General features: G+C 38.2%; 1 protein-coding gene and 1 pseudogene across 1 annotated transcript in view; one reads left to right on the forward strand and one right to left on the reverse strand.

Moving 5' to 3' along the window:
• LOC148205248 (uncharacterized) overlaps positions 1-27,095 on the reverse strand; it is an 89,059-nt gene that overhangs the window by 18,205 nt on the left and 43,759 nt on the right. The gene's annotated exons all lie outside the window — the stretch shown is intronic.
• LOC148205249 (uncharacterized) lies at positions 2,998-5,011 on the forward strand (annotated as a pseudogene).

A 27,095-nucleotide genomic window follows, 5' to 3' on the forward strand; every position in this document is an offset into this window, starting at 1 on the left:
CGAAGTTTGAGAATCGACCGATGACCATACCATCCGGATCTTCTCGGTCGGGCGACCACCGTGGTGCAAAGATCGCGGTGAACGAACCATCCACGCGCCACTGCAAAAGTCACCAGATCCGCCGCTTCCCGCCGCACGTGCTGACGCGTCGCCGACGAGATCCACCGCTGACCAGGACCGTCGTGATCGTCTCCTCGTCCTCTTTCTAGATCTGTTGTCGTTGCATCAATCGAAGCACTTTGGATTTTTAGATTTTCTTCCTCTCCATGGCTGCCCAACATGATGATCAGAGTCGGTCTTGCCAGCCAGGTAAAGGACGTCCAAAATGTGACCACTGTGGTAAGATAGGCCATAAAATTGATAGATGTTATGCGCTTCATGGACGTCCTCCTCGACCTATAGCAATGGCTAATTCTGATCCACCTCCCCGATCACCGTCTGCAGACTATCCTACTTCATCAAATACCATAAACAACCCTGCACTCTTTCAAGAATTTCTCAGATGGTATGAGAACAGGTAACAAGTCCTCCACTACATCTACTTTTGTTATACGCACAGGTACTCCTTTTGTTGGTCTAACTCACTCTCTCGGATCTTGGGTCCTTGACTCAGGCACCACCGATCATATCACTGTTAACAACTCCTTGTTTTCTTCCTTGTCATGTCTGAATGATTTACCCTCGGTAACAATGGCTGATGGGTCTAGAGTCTCATCTCATGGTATTGGTACTGTTCATATTTTTCCGTCCATATCCATTGATAATGTACTTTATGTCCCTGGGTCTCCTTTTAACTTATTTTCCGTAAGTCATCTAACTCGTTCCCTTAATTGTGTTATTTCATTTACCAAAGATTCTGTTTGGTTGCAGGACCAGAGTTCGAAACACATGATTGGCACAGGATGTGAGTCTGACCTGCCTATTGCCCTCCGTAAAGGTATACGCTCTACCCGTAACCCTTCCCCCCATTATACTGTTCTTAGTTACCACAAATTATCTCCATCCTTTTACACTTGTCTCTCATCCATTTCTTCTGTGTCAATTCCCAAGTCTGTGGGTGATGCCTTAACCCATCCTGGCTGGCGTCAAGCTATGCTGGATGAATTAAGTGCTTTACAGAAAAGTGGAACTTGGGAGCTTGTCCAATTACCATCTGGAAAGTCTGTTGTTGGTTGCAGGTGGGTGTATGCTATCAAGGTTGGCCCTGATGGCACAATTGATCGTCTGAAAGCTCGACTGGTTGCCAAAGGCTACACACATATTTTTGGTTTGAATTATGGTGATACTTTTTCTCCAGTGGCAAAAATGACCTCTGTTCGCCTATTCATTGCCATGGCCGCTCTTCGACAATGGCCTCTTTACCAACTTGATGTCAAAAATGTTTTCCTTAATGGTGATTTGCATGAAGAAATTTATATGGGGAAACCGCTTGGCTTTGTTGCTCATGGGGAGTCATCTAGATTGGTATGTCATCTTCACAAATCCTTATATGGCCTAAAACAGTCTCCTCGGGCCTGGTTTGGTAAATTCAGCTGTGTTGTTCAACAATTTGGTATGTCTCGTAGTGAAGCGGATTATTCAGTGTTCTATCGCCACTCAAGTGCTGGATGTATCTAGTTAATAGTGTATGTCGATGACATTGTTCTCACAGGAAGCGACTATCTTGGCATTTCTCAGATGAAACAACACCTTTGTCATCATTTTCAAACCAAAGATCTTGGCAAACTCCAGTACTTTTTGGGTATTGAAGTAGCACAATCCAATGCTGGTATTGTCATATCTTAGAGGAAGTATGCGTTAGACATCTTGGAGGAAACAGGGTTAATGAACTGTAAATCTGTTGAGACACCTATGGACCCTAACATCAAACTCCTACCAAATCAGGGGGAGCCTTTCTCAGATGCTGAACGGTACAGAAGATTAGGTGGTAAATTAAACAATCTTACTGTTACGCGTCCTGACATTTCCTTCGCAGTTAGTGTGGTGAGTCAATTTCTAAACTCCCCATGTGAAGACCATTGGGATGCAGTTGTTCACATATTGAAGTATATTAAAGGATCACTTGGAAAAGGTTTGTTATATGGTCCTAACAATGATACAAAAATCGTTTGCTATTCAGATGCTGATTGGGCTGGTTCCCTTCTGATAGGAGGTCTACTTCTGGATATTGTGTCTCTATTGGTGGCAACCTGATATCTTGGAAAAGTAAGAAGCAAAGTGTTATGGCAAGGTCCAGCGCAGATGCCGCAGAAGCAGAATATAGAGCTATGGCATCTGCTACTTGCGAGCTTGTGTGGCTTAAACAATTACTTAGTGAATTGAAATTTGGAGATGTCACTAACATGACACTTATATGTGATAATCAAGTTGCTCTTCATATTAACTCTAACTCTATCTTCCATGAGAGAACCAAGCACATTGAAGTTGATTGTCATTTTATTAGAGAAAAAATCATATCCGGAGATATCAAGACTGAGTTCGTTAACTCAAGCAACCAGTTGGCAGACATATTCACCAAGTCCTTACGAGGACCTAGAATTGACTATCTTTGTAACAAGCTTGGAACATATGATTTATATGCTCCAGCTTGCAGTGGAATGTTAGATGTTAAGTTGTGTGTTTATGTTAATTGGGCTCAGCGCATTCTGTATTTAGGGTTTAATCATTATCTTACATTATAAATAAACTACCCTATGTGTATGCTAAACACATAAGGGAGATTTCTCCTAATCTTCTCTACTATTTCATAAGAAGCAACCTCATGGTCATGATCATGGTTTCCACAAGAAGAAGCAAGAAGATCAAGCTATGGACCAAAGCCTTGCAATGCCAAAGATGAACTTGCCTACTTTCAAAGGAGAAGTCGAGCCTACTATTTTTTTAGATTGGATAGCTAAACTAGATCAGTTTTTTAATTTGTATAGTGTAGATGGACCTTTGCGTGTAAAGTTAGCTACTTTAGCATTAGAGGGATACGCCATGTAGTGGCTAATTAGGATGGACATTAACACTAGGGGCTCACACGCGAGCTCTTGTGGACATTTCTGGGACATGTTGTACCAACGCTTCGTACCTCCATACTACCATAGGGACCTCCTAATTAAGCTCCAACGGCTTACTCAGGGTAGACGAAGTGTGGAGGAGTATGCGCGCGAGCTCGAAGGCTCCTATATCATACTAACACGAATGACACTGACTACACAAAAATAGCACGATTTATTAGCGGTCTCAATAGAAGCATCGAAGATGTTGTGGAGCTCCATGATGATGAGAAATTGGATGTTGTGGTACATAGGGCTATGAATGTCGAAAGACAAATTTTAAGAAAAGAGTCCTATCGCAACAAGTTTTCAAGCTCTTCAAAGGAAAATTCTTACCAGAGCTCATCATCAAAGGACAAAGAAAAGGATGTTTATAGGGAAGTCACTCATAAATCTCGGCCATCATCTACTAACCCCACGCCTTCTTCTAAACCTAAGTCACCTTCGCATTCTAGTAAGATAAAATGTTTTAAGTGCTTAGGACATGGTCACATTGCATCTGCATGCCCAAACAAGCGGGCAATGTGCATTCGAGGAGAAGAGGTTGTCACTGATGACTCTCCTCCTTCTTCACCTTCACACACTTCTCACTCTTCTTCTTCCTCTAGTGAAGATGAATACAAGGTTCCATTTGATGGAGACCTACTAGTTATAACACGTCTATTGGGACAAGTCCACAAAGACTTTGACACAACTCAAAGAGAAAACATTTTTCATACTAGATGTCTTATAGCTAGCAAGGTTTGTTCCACTATCATAGATGGGGGAAATTGTACTAATGTGGCTAGCACTTGTGTAGTGGACAAACTCAAGTTGCCCACTATTGCGCATGCCAAGCCCTACAAGCTTCAATAATTAAGTGAGGAGGGTGAAATCTTGGTCAATAAACAAGTCCATATTTCCTTTTCCATTGGCAAATACCAAGATGAGGTTCTTTGTGATGTTATACCCATGGAACGAACTCACATTCTACTAGGAAGACCATGGCAATTTGATAGAAATGTTCAACATGATGGTCTTGTTAATAGAATGTATTTTACTTACCAAGGGCGCAAGGTCATCTTAAAACCTCTATCTCCAAAGGAAATACATGAGGACCACCTCATCATGAAGTCCAAGAGAGGCGAAGAAAAAGAGAAGGTCAAACATAATTGCCTCATCTCTCATAAAGAGGTATTTAAAGTTATTGAAAATAAAGAGCCTATCTTTTGTGTTTTTCCTTCCTAGTGTCTCACATCCACTCCTGTCCTTAGGTCTTCTAAGTTAGATAGTTTGCTAGAGGGGTTCCAAGATGTGTTTCAAGATCCTCCAAAAGGCTTACCACCTCTTAGAGGAATTGAACACCAAATTGATTTTATACCAGGAGCTTCTCTTCCAAACCGTCCCACTTATTGAACAAATCCCATGGCAACCCAAGAAATTCAAAGGCAAGTAGAGGGTTTGTTGTCTAAAGGGGGGTTAGAGATAGCATGAGTCTGTGTGCTATGCCAGTGCTCCTTGTTCCAAAGAAAGATTGTTCATGGCGTATGTGCACCGACTATAGGGCCATCAATAACATCACCATTAAGTATAGGCATCCCATTCCTAGGTTAGATGATTTATTAGATGAGCTTCATGGATCCACCATATTCTCCAAAATTGATCTTAAGAGCGGTTATAATCAAATTCGAATCAAAGAAGGGGATGGATGGGAAACTGCCTTTAAGACCAAATTTGGACTATATGAGTGGCTTGTCATGCCTTTTGGCTTGACTAATGCTCCTAGAGCTTTCATGCGTCTCATGCATCATGTTTTAAGAACTTTCATAGGCAAATATGTAGTGGTCTATTTTGATGACATTCTCATTTATAGTGTGTCTCTAGATGATCATTGCATGCATGTTAGGAGTGTTCTTCAAGCTTTAAGGGAGGCATCATTGTTTGCTAATTTAGAGAAGTGCATCTTTGGCATGGAGCAAGTAGTTTTTTAAGGCTTTGTTATTAGCTCCCAAGGAGTTAAAGTCGACTCCTCCAAAATTGATGCTATTAGGGAATGGCCTATTCCTCAAAACATCAAGGATGTGAGGAGTTTTCATGGCCTAGCTAGTTTTTACCGTCGCTTTGTGCCTAATTTCTCTTCTCTCGCCGCTCCTTTAAGTGACATAGTAAAGAAGGATGTTGGTTTTAAGTGGGGGGATGAACAACAAAAGAGTTTTCAAGTCCTTAAAGACAAGTTAACTCATGCTCCCATTTTAGCCTTACCCGACTTTCCAAAGAGTTTGTGATACATAGTGATCATGAAACTCTAAAACATTTGAAAAGCCAAGGCAAGCTCAATAAGAGACATGCTAAGTGGGTGGAATTCTTAGAACAATTTCCTTATGTAATCAAACACAAGAAGGGTTCTTCTAATGTAGTTGCGGACGCACTATCAAGAAGACATACTCTTTTGACTACTCTTGAAACCAAGTTTCTTGGGTTTGATCACATAAAGGAATTGTATCAAGATGATAGTGATTTCTCTTCTTTGTTTAACCAATGCACTCATGGACCACACAAGGATTTTTTCATTAGCAAATGGTTTTCTTTTCAAAAATAAATGCCTTTGTGTGCCCAAGAGCTCATTGCGACTTCTTTTAATTAAGGAAGCACACGAGGGAGGTTTGATGGGGCACTTTGGGATTGCAAAAACTTTAGCTATTCTTCATGAGCATTTCTATTGGCCACATATGCATAAACATGTCACTAAGTTTTGTAGTCAATGCATTCCATGTAAGCATGCTAAATCCACCACCCACCCTCATGGCTTGTATACTCCTTTACCCTGTGCCTAGTAGTCCTTGGGTTGACATTTCTATGGATTTTGTTTTGGGTTTACTTGGGACACAGCGAGGGATGGATTCTATCTTTGTGGTAGTGGACCGTTTTTCAAAGATGACACACTTTATTCCCTGCCACAAAGTAGATGATGTTGTCCATTGATAACGGTTGAAAAACTGTTATTTTTATACTTAATTTTGACATTGAAAACAACCTTTATAACTTAGAAACTAGCTTGAAATCATGTTTTTGCTTAAGATGAATTAGATGAAAGAAGTTGAAGTAGTAAGGAGTTGGACTCAGGAAACGAAGTAAAAGTGCACAAAAGAAGAGTCGCATTCACTGCTCAATGCCACTTTTACCGCTGAACGGCGTTCTGAAGTACCGCAGTCACCGCTAAGGGCTAAAACTACAGCTGAGTGCCATTTAGAAGAACCGCACTTACTGCTGACCGCCAAAAGTGCCACTGATCACCTTTTAATTTGGCTTCGGCCTATTTTTTATAATTCTTAATAAAGTATATAAGGGTTTAGTTGACCTAGGGTTAGTATCTTTGGACAGAAAGAGGCGAAATCACACTTTCTTCACCCCTTGGAGGCGGATTTTGGATGCGGAAGCTCCTTCCATCAAATTCTTGGGTTCTATCTTTCATTCTTTCATTGTTTTTCATCTAGTTTCATCATGTCTATGGTGAGCTAAACCTTCATTGTTGTTGGGGAACCGATGTAATCCTTTAAAACTCTCACTATTGAATTGGTTATATATTTTATTTGCTTTGCTTCATTAATTGTTAGGGTTTTTCTTCTATATTTTATGCATGCTTTGTTTAACTCACTCAATTGCAAGATCATTGCTGTTATCTATATGGACACATATAGGTAAATCTAGAACTAAAGAAATTCTCCCAAGAGCAATATTACCTAGACATAGGGATAGGAGGGTTGGTTGCCTTTAAGCTTCTGTGCGAATGTAATGCATGAATAATTGCTAGGGAGACAAAACATTGTAAACTAGTGATTAGGAGTAGGCTTTCTCCACCAAGACATCGGGTTTAAGGTAAATTAGAAAGTGGCATTAACATTAATGAAGAAAGATGAATTCTTGAATACATGAGAGTGGATAGGATAAATCGGAAACCCCAACAACATCATCATTCCATATTTTACATCAATCTCTTTTGCTTTTTTCAATTCAATTGATCAAACACTTGCATTCATGTTTATTTTCTACAATTCAAACAAAATGATTTTGTTTACAAGTCTAATTTAATCAACAAATGACATAACTGTCTAGGCCGTGAGTCCTTTGGAAAATGATACTTGGGCTTACCATTTTTATTATTACTTGATACGATTCGGTACACTTACCGAGTGATAACAAGTTTTTGGCACCGTTGTCGGGGACTCGTGGTTTAACTATTCTATTTGTGTGATTATTGATTAGCTTTGACTTGTTTTTTTTATCTTTTTATCTTTTTATATTTTTATCTTGTTATCCTTTTGTTTTTATCTTTTTATCTTTCTATCTTTTTGTTTTTATCTTTTTATCTTGTTATCCTTTTAGTTTATCTTTTCTATCTTTTTGTGCTAACAATTGTTTCTAGGGTTTTGTGTTCTTGTGTATGTAGGATACAATTCGGACTAGGAGCAAGAAAATTTCGGAACCTCTTCTTGAAGGATTGGATGAAAGTAGAAGGAGGAGGAGAGTTCAAACATCTAGAGAATTATTTCCTTCTCCAGAGACACTTCTACAACCGTCACCACAAAGATCTAACCAGAGCACTGAAGATATGGCTGGAGAGAACAATGGTAGACGTACTCTGGTGGATTACACCACTGTTGTTGGCCCTCATCATTTTAATAGCATTGCTAGGCCGAGGGTCAATGCTCCAAGCATGGAGGTGAAACCGGCGTTGATACAATTGGTGAAGAGCAACCAATTTAATGGGCTACCACATGAAATTCCATATGTGCATCTAACCACATTCAACGAGATTTGCAACACTGTGAAGATTAATAGTGTCCCGGATGATGCAATAAAGCCTAGTTTGTTTCCTTTCTCATTGTGAGGCAATGCTAAGTTATGGTTGAATTCTTTCCCGGAGGATAGCTTTACTGAATGGGATGGTTTCAAAGCAGTGGGAAGAGTTTCTACCCCATATTGAGTTCGCTTATAATAGGGTTGTCAACTCTACCCCCACTCATTCTTCTTTTCACATTGTTTATGGTTTCAACCCCCTCACTCCATTGGTTCTTCTTCCCCTTCATGATTTTGAGTCCATGTGTTTAGATGGTGTGTCCAAAGCGTAATTCATTAAGGATTTGCATAATAGAGTCAAGACGCGCATTGAGCACATCAATCAAAAACATGCATCTAGTGTCAATAAGCGTAGGAAAAATGTCACTTTCTCTCCTGGTGATTGGGTTATGATTCATTTGCGAAAGGATAGATTTTCTTCACAAAGGAAATCCAAACTCAATCCTAGAGGCGATGGTCCTTTTCAAGTCCTACGCAAAATAAATGATAATGCATATGAGATTGATTTGCCTAGCACTTATAATGGACATCCTACTTTTAATGTGGCTGATCTTTCTCCTTTTGCAGATTTTCCAGATTCGTGGTTGAATCCTTTCCAACCTGGGGGGATGATTTGATCATAGAGAGGGCAAGTAATGAAGAGAATAAAAGGATGACAAGAAGCATGGCTAAAGGAAATCATTTTACTTCTTGTCTTCTTTACACATTTGTAAAAAAAGTACAATAGGTTTCATGAGCTTGTATTTGCCTCCTTGTTTTCTTTTCGTTAATTCTAGTTGAATAAACACTTATAAACCCTTCTTTTCCTTTTAGCACAAGCAATATGGGACTTCCAATGGCTTGGTGTTAAAAGAAAAGAAGAGGAAGTTGATGTCGCAACCAGAATCGCAATGGGACGACGATCCAAAAAAGAAATGGGTTTTGGAAAGAGATTTGGAGTCGCCACCATAGTTTATTCTGGAAAACTACGAAAAAACCATAAAATGGTAAGGCATGGTCTACAAGAACCAGAGTCTAAGTTCGGGAGTCGGTTACGTGTAGCGAAGGTATTAGCACCCTACAATGCTTGCCCTAAGGCAGTACCTTTAACTAAATACGCGAATATGATGTGGTTTTCAAAATGGTTAATTATCCCCTAAAATAAAACTCTAAAAAAATAAAAAATAAAAAGGATTGACCTTGCTCCTACGTATTCTCATTCAGAATGAGAAATCAGGGTTACGTAGTTCTTTTGAAACTGTTTGAGAAGTTTGTTTGGAAATTATTTGAAAATTTGTTTTGAAATGATTTTGGATTATTTGGAAGGGAACCTGACAAGGACTAGTCTTGCTTCTACGTATCTCCACTTTTGATGGAGAATCAAGGATCACGTAGTTCTGACTGAAAGATTACTTGTTCAAAATGGATGTTTTTAGTTTTTGAAGGTTTTTTCATTTTTGGTATTTTTTATAAAAGAAAGAGAAAATGTTTTTAGCACAAGGACGATGCGAGTAATCACACGTGTGCTTAACCTTTAAAACATAATTTTTGTATTTTTTAAAACAAAGAGAAAAGGTGTTTAGTACAAGGACGATGCGAGCAATCACACATGTACTTGACCTTTAAAATATTTTTTATATTTTTATAAAAAAAGAGAAAAGGTATTTAGCACAAGGACAATCCGAGCGATCACACATCTGCTTAACCTTTAAAATATGTTTTTTTAGGATTGAAGATATTATGTACTAGCACGATGCGAACGATCGCACGAGTACTCATATCATTATTTAATTTTTAAATTTTTATTTGATATTTTTATTTTTTTATTTTGCAATTTTATACTATTAAAATAATATTTCCATGTTTAAAATAGAATAAAATTGCGAAAACAGTAACTATACAGTAAGTTTTAATGTAAAATAAAAAGTTATATTTATCTAAGTATTTAAAATAAAACAGTAACGTAATAATATTCACATAAAGAAAAATAAAATAGAAAATAGAAAATAAATTAAAACTATATTCAATTTAAAAGATATTAAGAGTTAGAAAAATCACTAAACTATTTTTTATATTTTTATAATTTATCCCTTTTTTATACTTTTTCATTTTTTTCTTTTGTTCGATAAACTTTTATTGAATATTTTTCATTACAAAAGTTAATGTATATTGAAGTGTCGTAACTAAAATTAAACATACAAACCCACTGAATAAAAATGAACATAAAATGCAAGCAGTAAAAGAAACCTAATAATCAAGCAAATACCAAAACAAAAGCATGAAAATAAATCAAGCACAAAAACAAACCAATAAGAGTAGGGGTGCAGGGATATAAACCAAGGGTGCGGAATAAAAATGAGGCTCTTTTGGTTCGGGCCCAAAGCCCTTTTTCTCTAGACTTAGAAACCATTAGGGTTTCTTTCTGGATTTTCTTTCTCGCCAAGACCAAGGGAGCAGCCCCAGGTTCCCTCGCCAAACATTCTCCACCACCGATAGCTACCAGCATCGACGTTGGTGACCTCCATAACGTCACCGACCTACACATCGCTCGGAACCTTCGACCAACCTTCATCGACGCTCCTGCTCACATATCATTCTTTCTCCTTCCAAAAGTGCAACCCATGAAGACCAGGGACTATCATCCCTAACTCCGGCGAACTCTACGTTACCGTCGTTACTGCGCCGTTGACGCCGGTGACTGTCTCTACTTCGGCGCCGTCAGCCATGGAGGCCGCCACCGATGCTACCCTCTCACCTTTCCCCTTCGAATGGGGTTCACACTTTCCCAGGTTCACCACCACGAATCGTGACTCCTCGCCGGTGCTGCCGCTCACCGCCGCGACACCGCTACACCACAACATCGTGACCGAGAATGCCTCTGTCTTTGCGTGGAAGTGGCCCTTGGGATTTTTGGGGTGGTTACGGGTGTGTGAATGATGATGGTGTTAGATCACGTGGTGGAGGCAAAGGCTTTTGGTCAGAGGTGAATGATGGATGCTGTTGGAGGTGAGGAATTGGGAGTGAAAGGGAAATGTGGTTGGAGGGTAAAGTGAAACAAGATGTTGAACTGAGTCGTGGTCATGAATGAGTCATGGTTTGATAATGGTAATGGAAGTTCTGTGTGTGAACCGTGTGTTTTTATGTTTTGGGTGTTGAGATGGGTTGGTGTGATGGTGATAGGAACGCGGTAGAGGTTAGGAAGTGAGTGAGTTCTTCTCTATTTTTCAGGTGTTGAAGAAGATGGAAGGGTAAATCCAAGATGAATTGATTATGAGGAGGGTGTTTCATTGTGTGAGCGAATAGAGGAATTGAGAGCAGTGTGAGAGGTGAATGAATGGATGATGAGAGTGAGGGGGTCAAGGTCTAGTGGAGAATCCAAGTGGTTGATGTGGCTTGCGAGGGAGACAAAGGTTGGAGTTTTTATTGCTACCGTGGGTCGAGGCTAGGAAAATGAATGAATGAGGATGTAGGTTCGGGAATGGTGGGTTTCTGTGATGTGCTTGATGGAGGAAATTGGTTTCTCAAAGGTCTCTCTATTGAGTGAGTAGAGAGTGAATCGAAGTTTTGTGAGAGGCGAATCATGGGTTCTGTGAGTTGATGTCCCTTTTTTGTGTACGAGAGAGAGGCTTTTGTTCTTGTGGTTGGGCATGATGAAGGAATGGGTTCTTAGCTTCTGAACCGAATCCTTTTTGAATCTTTCTTTTCCCTTTCACAGGCTAAAGTCAAAGGACTTGAATCTTTCTTTTCCCTTTCACAGGCTAAATATCTGTAACCACTCTACAATCCAGTCATCCTTCCCATGGCTAGAGAAGTTCTTTATATCTTGTGGTAATCCAGCTAGAGGTAGAGTGTGCAAGGATTTTTCATCCCATTAATGGGAGATAACGTAGAGGAAAGGAGTGATTTGAGATAACATAGAGGAAAGGAGTGATTTGAGAAAGCTGACTTTACCTAAATCTTGTTCCATTTTTTTTAAAAGATGGACAAGTAAATTAAAGTAAAGAAAGATTTTTTTTTTTTTAAACGTTGGACAAGTTAATTAAAGTAAAGAAAGATTTTTTTTTTTGTTTTTTAAATGTTGGACAAGTTAATTAAAGTAAAGAAAGATTTTTTTTTGTTTTTTAAACGTAGGACAAGTTAATTAAAGTAAAGAAAGATTAAAATAACAAAATAAAATAGCACTAAATAACAAAAATTAAAAAATAAAATAAAAATAAAATACAAAAGAATAAAAATCTAAAAGATAAAATAAAATATAATATAATATAATAGGTTTAATCCTTTTCGACATCCCTATTTGTGTAGGAATGTCTCATATAGGTCCTCGTTTTCTAAAGTGTGCCAAAATGGTCCTTAATTTTGAAAATTTAAATCAATTGAGACCTTCCCGTTAAGTTGGCTGGACGGCGTTAAAGAAATTGATGCGTGGGTTGCTGAGACGACCAAATGGTACTGACGTGGCACAGTACTGTTGTTGACCTGGCTTATTGGTGAGTTTTTATATTTAAAAAAGTAAAATTTTTAAATCAAAACTCAACGTTTTGATTTTGAACAGAATAATTGAACGTTACGTTAGTTTTATTTAATTTCAATGTTAGGGAATTTGGGATAATTGGGAGAATAGGGTTTTGTCGAGGGTTGGCTTTTGTGGTTCGAATTTGGGGGACAATAGGGTATATCGGTGTTATTTGGTATAGTTGGTGACTAAATAGGTATCGTTTCTAGATTTACGAGTGATCTATCGGTGCTATTTCAGTAGTAGCTGGAAGGTGTTGGCAGTGAAGCACGTGGAAGGCAGTGGCGAAAGTGTTCGAAGTGAACCACGTGTTCAGGTTAGTAAATGTGCTTTTGATTGAATTTTTTGATGATTTTGTCCTTTATGGTTGTCCTACACTGTTGCATGTTGTATAGTGTTTCGTTTTCGATTGCAATGTGGTCCCCCATTATTAAAGTGTTGTTTGATTGTCTTTTTCAGTGGGTTGCGGTTTGTATATATTGTTAATGCTTTTTGTTGTGGTCGGTTGCAATGTGGTCCCCCATTGTTAAAGTGTTTTCTTAATTTATAGGTTAAAATATAATTGTTGTGTTGTACGTAATGGAAGAAAATTTTGAAGTTGTTTTCCACCATGGTGGAAAGTTCATAAATGAAGGAAAACTTAAGTATGAGGGGGAGAGTACAAGTTTTTCCTTTGACCCAGACATGTGGAGCTATTTCCTTCTAGTCAGTGTAGTAAAAGGTCTAGGTTATGATGGGTTTAAGGAGTTGTTGTACTGCGTAGGTGGTGGTTCTGTGTTGGAAAATAGGTTGGAACCTTTGTTGGATGACATAGGAGCCATGCACATGATTACCTTAGCCAGGCTTAATGGTGAGGTTCATCTATTTGTTGTTCACAATGTCTCTGAACCTGAGGTGATACATATGTTAGAATATATTCCTCAAAATACACATGAAGTAGAAGTTGAACCTGTAGGTATGGTTAAGGGTGAAGGTGAAGAGCAAGGTAGGGGTATGGTTGAGGGTCAATGTGAAGAGCAAGGTGGGGGTATGACTGAAAGTGTTGTTGTTTTAGAAGAAAGAGTTGAGGTTGATGATGTTGTTGAAGGAGAATTTCAAACAGAGGTTGGTGGGGGGTGAATGTGAACAGGATAGTGAAAGACAATTTGAGGTGGCTATCAATGAAGGTGAGAGAGGTCAGTGTGATGGAATCACTGAAACTGTTGTTGTTTCAGAAGAAAGACTTGAGGCTGATGATGTTGTTGAAGGTCAAATTCAAACAGAGGTTGATGGGGGTGAATGTGAACAGGATAGTGAAAGACAATTTGAGGTGGCTGTCAATGAAGGTGAGAGAGGTCAGTGTGATGGAATCACTGAAACTGTTGTTGTTTCAGAAGAAAGACTTGAGGCTGATGATGTTGTTGAAGGTTAAATTCAAACAGAGGCTGGTGGGGGTGAATGTGAACAGGATACTGAAAGACAATTTGAGGTGGCTGTCAATGAAAGTGTTGTTGTTTCAAAAGAAAGACTTCAGGATGATGATGTTGTTGAAGGAGAAATTGAAACACACGTTGGTGTGGGTGAGGTTGAAGAGGATGCTTGTGATGTTCGTAGCTGGACCAGTAGTGGTCATGATGATGGCAATGATGAGGTGGATTATGACTGTATGGAAGAGGTCTGGTTGATGTTAATGTTGAGTGTGATTTAGAAGAGGAGGTAGGAGATAGAGTGGCAGATTGGTTTGGTAATGTCCAAGTTGATGTGCAATCTAATGATAGTGATGTGGATGATGGAATGAATAGTGATCATCATAGAGGTTTGTCCGATGATGAATGGAAATCTGATGAATTAGACAGTGGAGCAGAAAGTGAAGCACAAGATGATGAAGAGGAGGGTTATGGGAACTTTGTAACCTTCAGCATGCCTAAGAAAATGGTAGATTATAAATGGGATGTGGGAACTTATTTTGCTGAGAAGGAAGACTTTGTGGATTCCATCAAAACATATGCAATAGAAAATGGCAGAAATATTAAATATATTAAAAATGATAAGAAGAGAATGAGGCTAAAATGTATGGGTGCTAAAGGAGAGTGCCCCTGGATGGCATATTGTGCTTATATGGAAGCCATTCATACGTGCTAATTAAGGACTATTGTTGACAACCACAGATGTAGTAGAGAGCACAAAGTAAGATTACTTAATGCAAAATGGCTCAGTAAGAGGTTGGAAAAAACTGTTAGAGAAAATCCCCAAGTAAAGGGAAAGGAAATTCGTGAGAAGATAAATAGAAAATGGAATGTAGGTGTATCTAGATGTATGGCTTATAGGGCAAAGGCCATTGCTTCAGACCATGTTGATGGGTCTTTCAAAGACCAATATAGAAGGATTTATGATTATGCGAATGAGGTTTTAGCTCGTAATCCAGGATCCACAGTAAAAGTCAAAGTTGAAGAGAATGTGGATGGAGCCGTTTTTATGAGGTTTTATACATGTCTAAAGGCCTGCAAGGATAGTTTTGTGTCCTGCAGGCCAATTATTGGGTTGGATGGTGCTTTTCTGAAAGGGAAATATGGTGGTGAAATGTTAACTGCTGTTGGTAGAGAAGCAAATGATCAAATGCTACCTCTTGCGTATGCTGTGGTGGAAGTAGAGAACAAGGATACTTGGAGATGGTTCCTTGAACTTCTGGTTGAAGATCTCGGTGGGGAGGAAGTAAGTTCATCATTTACGTTCATGTCGGACCAGCAAAAGGTAATGCACATGGCTATTCCCTGATTATGTTAATTAACTTTCATATTGAAATCATATCTCTAACAACACTGTCATAATTTCTATGAACAGGGACTACTACAAGCTTTACAAGAATTGGTGCCTGGAGTTGATCAACGTTTCTGTGTTAGGCACTTATACGCTAATTTTAGAAAGAAATTCCTTGGAAAACAACTAAAGCGTTTGATGTGGAAGGCAGCTACAACAACCCATCCACAAGCATGGGAAGCAGAAATGAGAAATATTAAACAGCTTAACGATGACGCTTTCAAATACTTGTTAAAAATCCCTCCCAGGTTTGTATTTAAATTTCTATTGTTAAAAATGTGCCAACTTTTCACAGTAACATTGATGAACATATATATGTTTTAGGTACTGGTCAAGATCAAGATTTAGCAGCAAGCCTTAGTGTGATACTTTGGTTAACATGTCTGAGGCTTTCAATAGTGGAATGGTGCATACAAGGTCTAAGCCAATTGTAACCATGTTGGAGGAAATCCGCCTTTACTTGATGAAGAGATGGGCAACTAACAGGACAAAAAGTCAATCACTTTCTGGGAACATTTGTCCAAAAATCAAGACTAGACTAAAGAAAGAGTCTCAGTTAACTAAATATTGGATACCGTGGTAAGAATGAGGTTTGTTCACTTATGAATTGTTTTAAAATAAGTGGTTTATGATTATAATGTGTTTCTTGTTTTGATTTTACAGCTGGTCAGCCAACAAGATTTTTGAAGTTCGCCATGTGTCCCAAGCTGGTGACAAATTTGTAGTCAATTTAGATGAAAATTTGTGTACATGCAGAAAGTGGGAAATCACTGGCATACCATGTTGCCACTCCTTAGCTGCTATGACATTCCTAAATCTTGATGCAGAGGAATTCATTCCATGTTGCTTTAGGAAGTCAACATATGAAGAAACATACTCTTCAATTGTCTATCCAATAAATGGTAACAATTTGTGGGAGATTACCACTTATGATGATGTCCTCCCTCCACCAAAAAGAACATTGCCTAGGAGACCAAAGAAGAAGCGAAGGTTGGAGCAATGGGAGTTGGTGAAGGATGACAAAAGAATGAGGAAGGGTGGTTTAAAGAAAAGATGTGGCATTTGTAAGGAACTCGGCTACAACAGGACTTCTTGCACCAAAGCAAAACAAACAATTGATTTCAACTCTCAACAAACACAACAAAGTAACCCATCAACTCAACCAATCATGCCATCATCAAATGAGGAAGAAGCTGTAGTTTAAGGGGATAAATGAACAAATTCAATGTCTTTTTTATATCTTTTTGTAATGTCTGTCATTTGAATAACAATTTTGTAATCTTTTTGTATTAGACAGCAGTTTGGTCATCTTTTTCTATTAGACAACAGCTTGGTGATCTTTTTGTATTAGACAACAGTTTGGTAATCTGTTTGTATTAGACAGCAGCTTGGTGATCTTTTTGTATTACACAGCAGTTTGGTAATCATCAGACAATGTCATTCTGCTTTTATCAGTCTGTATTTTGATGTTTTATATTGGTTTCTTCACCTCTGCTTATCAATGAAATCAGTCTGTTTCTTCACCTCTGCATATCAATGAAATGACTCTATATTTTGATGTTTTATATTTGTTGTACACTTTTGTCTAGATATATCCCTTATTATTGGGTGATGCAAAATTCTTTAAAAAGTGACCCTGAGCAATGCAGATTTTTTTAGACTCATAAAAACACCTCATATGTGCATGACGCAGGTGTATGATAGCAATATATAGACTCATAAAAACATAACAACTTCAACATAATAACATTATTTACTCATCACATTCCAAAACAAAAATAGAAATTTTCACTAATAACAAGTCTGACTTTCATTGAAATGGAAGAAAGGTACAACACGGTTACAACCCATCAGCCCATTCTCATCAACATTGATACACAAATTGTGTTTACTACACATAAAAGAAAAACCAAAAATATCAACACCTTCATCCACTTTTCAACAACCAACAAAGATTTCTCAAACTTAACTAAAATTTTCCTATTACTATCCATTTCTTCACTGTGCACCGAACTTTCTTTGTTTCCTTCACACTTCAAGCATTTGCCCCTTTCCTCTTCCACAACATCATTGAACCATTTGAAGTAGTTGCAACCACCCTCTTCAGCACCACTCTGTATAAACAACAATCTCTTCTCAAAAACACTTCCACATAATACAAACGTCAAATAAATCATACCTTATACTTCGAGCATCCCCAAAATTGCTTGCCGCGATTCTTCAAAGTTTTAGCAATTCTCATCGCACATCTGAGTCCACAATGGCAAATCGGTGAACACACATTACGGTTCTCCTTCCATCACACATTGCATGTCGACAAACAACAAGAATGCTCCTTCGACATCGTCTCCGAACAACTACGTTCTTAAACCCACCCAACTGCGTCAAACCAAAATTCCCTTCTTGCAACGAGCTCAACAACCTCCAACACGAACCTCGCTCGTCGCTCTCGTCAACCAATTTGGGGATGTCTTCAATTTAGGGATTCCTTCATTTAAAACCTTCAATTATTCTGTTCAAAATCAAAACGTTGCGTTTTGATTTAAAAATTTTACTTTTTTAAATATAAAAACTCACCAATAAGCCAGGTCAACAACAACAGTACTGTGCCACGTCAGTACCATTTGGTTGTCTCAGCAACCCACGCATCAATTTCTTTAACGCCGTCCAGCCAACTTAACGGGAAGGTCTCAATTGATTTAAATTTTCAAAATTAAGGACCATTTTGACACAATTTAGAAAACGAGGACCTATATGAGACATTCCTGCACAAATAGGGATGTCGAAAAGGATTAAACCAATATAATAAATCAAAATAACAAAATAAAGAGACGTATAATAAAATAAAATAAAATTAGAATAAAAATAACATAAAATCAAATAAAATAAAAAAGATCAAATAAATTTAATCATTATTTACTTAATTAGTTACCTAGACGAAATTAGGTATCGACAATTGGCATCATAGCTTAAGGTCCAAGGAAGTGTAGCTAGTTTTCGTTTTTTGAACCTTAGCAGAGCTAGGTGATGCACAAATTTATGATCACCAAAATATGATGTCACAAACTTGTTTAACAATCGGCAAGTATGACCGAATCGTTTCAAGTAATAAACTCGGTAAGACCAAGTATCGTTCTCCCAAAGGACTCACGGCCTAGTTTAGTTATGTGATTTGTTGATTAGCTAAGACTTAAGAACAAAATAAGTGGAGTTTAATATGCAAAAGACGAAAATAAACATGTATGCATGAGGTTGATCAATGGCTAAAACAAAAGACAAGCACTTTCACTGAAATATATTGATGAATATGTTGTTGGAGGTCAATTTCATCTTATCCACTCTCATATATTTTAGGAATTCAACATTCAAGTCATCATTGTTAATGCCACTCTCTAAATTACCTTTCAAGAAGGCTTCTCCCTAATTAGGAGTTCATACAATTCTTAGCATTCCTAATAATTAGTTTTTTTAGCACAGGAGCTTAAGGCAACCAATATACTATTGGAAGAAATTCCCCGGATCTAGACTTCCCCGTACGTTCCCGTATCGACAAAATCAATAATCATGCATTGAATGAGTTAAACAAAGCAAGCATTGAGCAAAGAGGAAAAACCCTAACTAATGATGAAAGAAAGCATAAGTCTTAGATTAAGATGCAAGCACAAATTCCATATATGAGAGCTTCAAAAGATTACATTGATTCCCCAACAAATATACAAGGTTTAGTTCACCATATTCATGGTGAACCTAGATGAACAATAATGAAAGAATGAAGGATAAAACCCTAAAACGGTGAAGAGGTAGCCTGAGCATTGATAACAGTTGAAAAACTGTTATTTTCATGCTTAAAGTTGATACTAAAAGCAACCTTTAGACTTAGAAACTAGCTTGAAATCATGCCTTTTGTTTATATTTTCAGAAATAAGAGAGCTGGACAGGTTTATGCTTGATTTAAGTGTTTTTGTGCAGGTTTTGAGGTGAATTTGGTGAAAGAAGTGAAGAATAAGAGAGAGGACATTAGAAAAGACAAGAAAGAGTGCAAAAAGGAGAAGTCGAAGGCACCGCTCAGCGGCAAACTACCACTGAGTGGCACTCAAGAGGTGACGTTGGAACCGCTGAGGGGCAAAATGGCCGCTGAGGGGAAGAAAGAAGACGCGCAATCACCGCTGAGCGGTAAATACCGCTGAGCGGCACTTTTTGGGCTTGGACTTTTGTAATCTTTTGTAACTCTAGATTAGTATATAAGGGCTTGCACGTCCTATAGTTATTCATCTTTGGCAGAAACGAGGCAAACACTCTCTCTTTCACCCCTTTGAAGGAGGATCTTGGATGCTCAGGCTACCTCTTCACCTTTATTGGGTTTATTCTTTCATACTTTCATTGTAATTCATCTAGGTTCACCATGAATATGGTGAACTAAACCTTGTATGTTTGTTGGGGAGTCAAAGTAATCTCTTGAAGCTCTCATATATGGATTTGTTGAGTACATCTTTGAATTAAGACATATGCTTTCTTTCATCATTAGTTAGGGTTTTTCCTCTTTGCTCAATGCTTGCATTGTTTAACTCATTCTAATGCATGATTATTGGTTTTGTTGATACGGACACGTACGGGGAAATCTAGATCCGGGGAATTTCTCCCAATATTATACTGACAATATTATATTGGTTGCCTTTAAGCTCCTGCACTCATGAACTAATCATTAGGAATGCTAGGAATTGTATGAACTATTTGATTAGGGAGAAGCCATCTAGAATGGTACATTAGAGAGTGGCATTAACAATGATGATTTGAATGTTGAATTCCTAAAATATATGAGAGTGGATGAGATGAAATTGACCCCCAACAACATATTCATTCATATATTCCATTGAAAGTGTTTATCTTTTGTCTTTGCCATTGATCAATTCATGCATACATATTTAATTTTCGTCTTTGCATATTAAACTTCAATTATTGTGTTCTTAAGTCTTAGCTAATCAACAATTCACATAACTAAACTAGGCCGTGAGTCCTTTGGGAGAACGATACTTGGTCTTACCAAGTTTATTACTTGAAACGATTCGGTCATACTTGCCGATTGTGAAACAAGTTTGTGACATCATATTTTGGTGCTTACAAATTTGTCCATCAAGCATCCAAGATCCTCCTTCAAAGGGGTGGAAGAGAGAGTGTTTACTTCGTTTCTGCCAAAGATACAAACCCTAGGACGTCCTAAAGCTTATATACTATTCTAAAATTACAGAAAATCTAGGCCCAAGCCCATAAGTGTGTCGCTCAGCGGTAAAGTGCCGCTCAGCGGTAAGTGCGTGAGTAGTTTCTTCCCCTCAGCGGCTATTTTTCCCCTCAGCGGTTCCAACGTGAACTCCTGAGTGCCGCTCAGCGGTAAACTGCCGCTCAGCGGCAGTTGCGGCTTCTCCTTTTGCACTTTTTGATGTCTTTTCTGATTTCATCTCTCTCCTTCTTCACTTCTTTCACCAAATTCACCTTAAAACCTGCACAAAAACACTGAAATCAAGCATAAACCTTTCTAACTCTCTTATTTCTGAAAATATGAATAAAAGCATGATTTCAAGCTAGTTTCTAAGTGTTAAAGGTTGCTTTTAGTATCAATTTAAGCATGAAAATAACAGTTTTTCAACTGTTATCACTAGGTAGCTTATAAACTCTTTTGGAATGAGAGAATTAAGCAATGTGGGATTCCAAGCACCTAGGGGACGTGCTACAGCTGCATGGCCAGACCTTGGAGCCTTTCAAGTCCCACATCGCTTGAAACTCTTCACCAAACTCATTCCAAAAGCTACATAAGAGGCCTAGGGAGTTTCCTTTGTACTTACCTTGGAAATCATTGAAATTGAGTTGAATTGCAATCTTGCATTCTTCTTAGAGATAGTTTCGTGTCTCTTAGTCCATTTGGCAGACCTTATCTTGAGCAAATCAAGTTGCGGTCCTTCCTTGACACTTATCTTGGAGTCCTCTCTCAAGTGGCGTGTCTTCAAGTCATAAGTTTCCCTTTCTCTTTCTCTTATACGCTTTTATTTTCCATTTATGCTTTTCAATTGTCATTAGTATACTTCTTTTTAGGCATGCACGTCCCCATCAGTAGTGAGTTTTTCAGACCGTTCGGTCACAACTTCGTCAGACCGCTTGGTCAAGACATTTGTCAGACCGCTTTATCAAACAGCCTCTAGTGTCGGACCGTACGGCTCTGTGCAGTACGTGCAAACCTTTTGTCAACCTTTCAAACAATGACTGTTCTACAAATAGTAATTGAAATAATTAAGCCCAAATAATTCATATTAATGAAGATAAGTATTAGTCTTGAAATTAAGCCCAAATAGTGAAAATAAGACAATAATGGCGAATTAAGCACAATTCACTAATACAATTGGATGCGAAAAGCTAAGTGAATAGTAGAAAATAATGACTCAACACCTCTTCTTGAAGGATTGGACGAGAGTAGAAGGAGAAGGAGAATCGGAACGTCCAGAGAATTATTTCCTTCTTTAGAGACACTTTTACAACCTTCACCTCAAGGATCTGACCAGAGCACTGAAAAGATGGTTGTAGAGAATAGTGGCAGACGCACTCTAGCAGATTACACAACAGTTGTTGGCCCTCATCATTTTAATAGCATTGCAAAGCCGAGGGTCAATGCTACAAACATGGAGGTGAAACCAACGTTGATACAATTGGTAAAGAGCAACCAATTTAATGGACTGTCTCATGAAAGTCCATATGAGCATCTGACCACATTCAACAATATTTGCAATACTGTGTAGATCAATGGAGTGTTGCATGACGCTACAAAGCTTAGTTTGTTTTCTTTCTCATTGGGAGGCAATGCTAAGTTATGGATGAATTCTTTCCCGGAGGATAGCTTTGTCGGAACAATCGGTACCGTTATAGAGTCACATAATGGAATGAAATATAGATAGCGGAAAACGTGTTCGGTCAAACTAGTATTAAGATGGTCCGTTTTAGAAAATCAATTTTCTTAGAGAAAATTTATCAAACAGTTAATGAGCATAAAATGTAAAGAGTGTAGGGAGTAGAAAAATTCAACATAAAATTTTTATCCTGGTTCGATTCAAAAGAATCTACGTTCAGTTGTTAATCACTATAAAAAGTGATTAACATTTTTCACTAAAAATTAGTTTCACAGATTTACAATGGAGTGAATAAAATAGAAAGATAAAACCTTCCTTTGACGAACGAACCGGAAGGGAGCTTCCTTCGACCAACGAACCAAAAGTAGGAATCTATACTCTCCTTCGACCAACGAACCGGAACAATGCAAATAAAAATCTTTCTTCGACACACGAACCGGAAGATGACAACCTTACCAACTCGAAGAGAACTACTCCGACCTTTGACCCACAAAGCACGAGCTTCTCCTATTCACGAGACCAGGCAAAGTACTTGAACTAGCTTTTTGGAATTTCCTCAGACAAAGGAAAACAAGAAATCTCTTCTTTCAATAAGGGCATGGAGGAGACATTAGGTCAAGCGTGCGATGGATATGAAGGCTTGTTGAGAAAGACACCACACATGGCTTCGACGAAGCAACGGAAGTCATTCTTTTCCTTGGAGGTCTTGGCTCACAAACCAAATTGATGCTAGATGCCTTGGCTGAAGGTAATATCAAGTGCAAGACTCTAGAGGAAGCCTGTGAATTGATTGACAGCATGGCTACCAATGACAATGAGATGCATAGTGAAAAAGGAGTTTCACCTCAGCAGAAGGGAGTCCTACAGTTACAATTTCATGATGCTCTGCTTGCACAAAACAAAATTATTACTCAACAATTGGAGAATTTGACGAAGAAACTCTCTCAATTGCCAAAGGAGTTGTAGAACGTTTCACATGTTCAAGAGAAACTTTGTGAATTATGTGGTGGTGATCATATCAATGGTCAATGTGCGTTGCAAGTGGAGGCCCTAGAAGAAGTTAACTATATAGGCAATCAATTTTGCCAAGGTAATTTCAACCAAGGGTGGAAACCTCACCCAAGTATGAGTCAAGGTCAATTTCGGCAATCTGGGCAAGCAGGAGAATTCAATAGACCACTGCAACAACAATCACAATGGAAACAGATATCTGCATTATCTGACAGAACTTCAAAGCTTGAAGAAACCCTTCAACAGTTTATGCAGGTGACTATCTCTAACCATAAGAGCACTGAAGCTGTGATGACAAATTTATGAACACCGAAAAACGGCGCCACAAACTTGTTTAACAATCGGCAAGTGTGACCGAATCGTATCAAGTAATAAAACTAGGTAAGACCAAGTATCGTTTTCCCAAAGGACTCACGGCCTAGTTAGTTATATGATTTGTTGATTATTTAAGACTTGTGAACAATTTATTATAGGGTTTAAATGCAAAAGACAGTAATTAAACATGTATGCATGAATTTGATCAATGGACAAGAGGAAAACAAACACTTTAATGAATTAAATGGATGAGTATGTTGTTGGGGTTATCAATTTCATCTTGTTCACTCTCATATAATTTAGGAATTCATCATTCTTTTCATCAATTGCTAATCTAAATCACCTTGCAAGAAGGCCTATCCTTAATTATGAGTTCATACAATTCCTAGCATTCCTAGTAATTAGTTCTGAAGTGCAGGAGCTTAAAGGCAACCAATATGCTATTGGGAGAAATTCCCCGGATCTAGATTTCCCCGTATGTTCCCATATCGACAAAATCAATAATCATGGCAATGAATGAGTTAAACAAAGCAAGCATTAAGCAAAGAGGAAAATCCCTAACAAAAGATGAAAGAATGAAAGAGATAGAAAAACCCTAGAAAGAGAAGAGGAGAGCTGTCACCATCTCCCAATCTACCCCCAAGGGGTGAAAAGTGTGTTTCTGCTTCCTCCCAGCCAAAGATACAAACCCTAGGACGTCCTAAAGCTTATATACTATTCTAAAAATACAGAAAATTAGGCCCAAGCCCATAAAAACAAAAGAAAATCGGTCCAAGCCCACTTAGAATGGCGCTCAGCGGTATTTTACCGCTCAGCGGTAATAGCGCATGATCCATTTTTCCCCCAGCTGCTGTTTTTGCCCCTCAGCGGTGATTTTGGCACCTGAAAAGTGCTGTTTAGCGGTATTTTACCGCTCTGTGGAACTTTTTCTGTATTCTGGTTGACTTTTCAGCATTCTAGTTGACTAGTTGACTTTTCTGGTTGACTGGTTAACTTTTCTGGTTTCTAGTTGATTTTTCAGCATTCCAATCATTCGGTATTTCAATTCTTCTTTCAAATCATTCAATTAGCCTACAAAATCAAGGGAATCTTGCACAAAACCATTAAATTCACCTTTAACTCTCTTATTCACAAAACTAAAGCAAAAATATGAGTTCAAGCTAGTTTCTAAGTCTTAAAGGTTGCTTTTGGTATCAATTTTAAGCATAAAAATAACGGTTTTTTAACCGTTATCAAGCTGCTATAAGGAATTTGGAGATGTAGGTGGGCCAATTGGCCAAGAAGTTAGAGGATAAAGTTGAGAAGCAATTTGGGACTAATTCTGAGGTTAACTGATGACGGTTGAAAAACCGTTATTTTTATACTTAATTTTGATATTAAAAACACCCTTTATGACTTAGAAACTAGCTTGGAATCATGCTTTTGCTTAAGTTTTGAGAATAAGAGAGTTGAAGGTGGTATTATTGGTTTTATACTTGTTTTTCCTTGTTTTGACAGGAATTAAGATGAATTGGATGAAGAAGTTGAAGTAGCAAGGAGCTCGAGTCAAGAAAGGCTGGAAAAGTGGCACGTAGGAAAATCGCAGATAGCGTTGGCCGCCACCGCTGAGCGCCAATTTGGTTCTGCAACCACTGTTTCACGCTTGAGCGCCACCGCTGAGCGTCATTTAAGTGCCACAGCTATCGCTGAGCGCCCTTTTGTGGCGCTGAGCGCTGACGACGTTGGCTTCCACCTATTTTCTGTTTTTTTTTATAAACTAGTTAATGTTTTGGACCTCCTAGGGTTCATATCTTCTGACAGAAGGAGACGAAAATACACTCTTTTCATCCTCGAAGGCGGATTTTGGATGCGGAAGCTCCAATCTTCAACTTTTAGGGTTTTATCTTTCATTCTTTTCCATATTTTCATCTAGTTTCACCATGTCTATGGTGAACTAAACCTCCATTATTGTTGGGGAAACGATGTAATCCTTTGAAAATCTCATGTATTGAATTGATTTTTATTATGAATGCTTTTCCTCATTAATTGTTAGGGTTTTTCCTCTATGCTCTATGCATGCTTTGTTTAACTCATTCAATTGCATGATTATTGATTTTGTCATTATGGACACATATGGGAAAATCTAGAACTGGGAAATTCTCCCAAAAGCAATATTACCTTGACATAGGGATAGGAGGGTTGATTGCCTTTAAGCTTCTGTGCGAATGTAATGCATAATTAATTGCTAGGTGTACAAGACATTGTGATATAGTAATTAAGAGTAGGCTTTCTTCACCGAGACATCGGGTTTAAGGTAAATTAGAAAGTGACATTAACATTAATGAAGAAGATGAATTCATAAGTACATGAGAGTGGATAGGATAAGTCGGAAACCTCAACCACATAATCATTCCATATTTTATATCAATCACCTATGCACTCTTCAAGTCAATTGATCAAAACTTGCATTCATATTTATTTTCTACCCTATAAACACTGTGATTTTGTTCACAAGTCTTAATTAATCAAGAAACCACATGAATGTCTAGGCTGTGAGTCTCTAGGGAAACGATACTTGGTCTTTCCATTGATTATTACTTGATAAGATTCGGTACACTTGCTGGAGTGTTAACAAGTTTTTGGCACCGTTGTCGGTACACTTGCTGGACTCGTGGTTTAACTATTCTATTCGTGTGATTATTGATTAGTTTTGACTTGATTTTTTTTATTTTTGTTTTGTTTTGTTTTAAAAGTGCTTTTTAGGGTTTTGTCTTTTGTTGGATGCAAGGTATAATTCGAAATAGAAGCAAGAAAAAGTCGGAACCTCTTCTTAAAGGATTGGACGAGAGTAGACGAAGAAGGAGAAAATCAACAAAGGGAAGCAAGAAATTTCTTCTTTCAAACAAGGTATGGAGGAGACGTTAGGTCAAGCATGGGATAGATTCAAATGCTTGTTGAGAAAGACACCCACGCATGGCTTTGATGAAGCAACAATAGTCATTCTTTTCCTTGGAGGTCTTGGTTCACAAACCAAATTGAAGCTAGATGCCTCAGCTGGAGGTAATATCAAGTGTAAAATTCCAGAGGAATCTTTTGAATTGATTGACAACATGGCTACTAATGATAACGAGATGCATAGTGAAAGAGGAGCTCCACCTCAACAGAAGGGAGTTCTACAATTACAATCTCAAGATGCCTTGCTTGCACAAAATAAAATTATAACTCAACAGTTGGAGAATTTGACAAAGACACTCACTCAGTTGCCAAAGGAGTTGAAGAACGTTTCACATGTTCAACAACAACTCTGTGAATTATGTGGTGGTGATGATATCAATGCTCAATGTGCTTTTCCAGTGGAGGCCCAAGAAGATGTCAATTATATGGGCAATTAATTCCAATACCGCCAAGGAAACTTTAACCAAGGGTGGAAACCTCACCCAAGCATGCATCAAGGTCAAAATGGACAAGCTGGATAAGCAGGACAATTTAATAGACCATAGCAGCAACCATTACTATGGCAACAAGTATCTGCATTAAATGAGAGATCAAGAAAGCTAGAAGACACTCTTCAACAATTTATGCAGGTGACTATCTCCAATCACAAGAGCACTGAAGCTGCTATAAGAAATTTGGAGATGTAGGTTGGCCAACTGGCCAAGAAGATGGAAGATAAAGCGAAAAAGAAATTTGGGGCTAACACTGAGGTTAACCCTAAGTAAGAGTGTAAAGCTA

Source organism: Vigna umbellata, chromosome 1 (assembly GCF_029865625.1).
Source record: "Vigna umbellata cultivar VRB3 chromosome 1, Vumbellata_1.0, whole genome shotgun sequence".
NCBI lineage: Eukaryota > Viridiplantae > Streptophyta > Magnoliopsida > Fabales > Fabaceae > Vigna > Vigna umbellata.